The sequence below is a fragment of the Myotis daubentonii genome, chromosome 6, assembly GCF_963259705.1.
Source record: "Myotis daubentonii chromosome 6, mMyoDau2.1, whole genome shotgun sequence".
Lineage (NCBI taxonomy): Eukaryota > Metazoa > Chordata > Mammalia > Chiroptera > Vespertilionidae > Myotis > Myotis daubentonii.
Window position 1 is genome coordinate 43,355,876 of NC_081845.1, and position 1,110 is coordinate 43,356,985.

Genomic DNA, 1,110 nt, shown 5'->3' on the forward strand with positions numbered 1-1,110 from the left:
AACACAAGTATGCAACTTGTGAAAAAATACAGCTAGAAGGAAATATTGGGTAGAAAGACTGAAGCATAATCAGGAAGCTGGTTTGTTTTTGGTTGGTATCCTTGATGAGTTTAGCATTAGTCTTTGCTGCTGGAAGTTTCCATGTTGTAAGCCAGCAGTAGCTTCTTATTGGCATATGAATTGTCACATAGACGAAGAGAAATGAATAAAGAAGTCAGAGAGAAATTCACATATATGGAAGCAACATATAGTAAGGCAGTATTTATGCTCAGTAGTAAAAAGAAACGCTGTAACACTTTCCAAAAAAAGGTGTCTTCCAAGTAAAACAACAACACAAAAAAGGAAAATTGTAACTTTTCTTACAGGTATTTATAATTCCAGATAAATATTGATCTAAAATGTGAAATGCAAATGCTTAATATCTTCAAAACTATGTAGGAAATATACTCATGATTCTGAGAAAAGAAAATATATTTGTCATGTTTTATAAGTAAGGTAAACAAACTATCCCAAGGAAAGTGGTACATTAACTCACAAAAAAAGTCATAACAAATTCTATTATCTTAACACACTATGAGGAAAGTGAAAAGACAAGCCTCCAACCAGGAAGAGATATTTCAGCTTATGTAACAGCAAAGTATTAGTGTACAGAATATATACAAATTTTTGCAAATCAGTATGATTAAAAAACCCTCAATAGGAAACTTAAATGAAAATATACTTAATGAAAAGAAAACGTGAATGAGCAATAAATATAAAGAAGCAATGCTCAACATATACTAGAGGCCCAGTGCATGAAATTTGTGTACTGGGGATTGAGGGACGGTGTACCTCAGCCCAACCTGCACCCTCTCCAATCTGGGATCCCTCTCACAATCCAGGACCGCTGGCTCCCAACCACTCGCCTGCCTGCCTGCCTGATTGCCCCTAGCCACTCTGACTGACAGTCTGATTGCCCCCTAACCACTCCCCTGCCGGCCCAATTGCCCCCAACTGCCCTCCCCTGCAGGCCCGGTCCCTCCCAACTGCCCTCCCCTGTAGGCCTGGTCCCCCCCAACTGCCTTCCCCTGCAGGCCTGGTCCCCCCCAACTGCCCTCCCCTGCTGGCCAT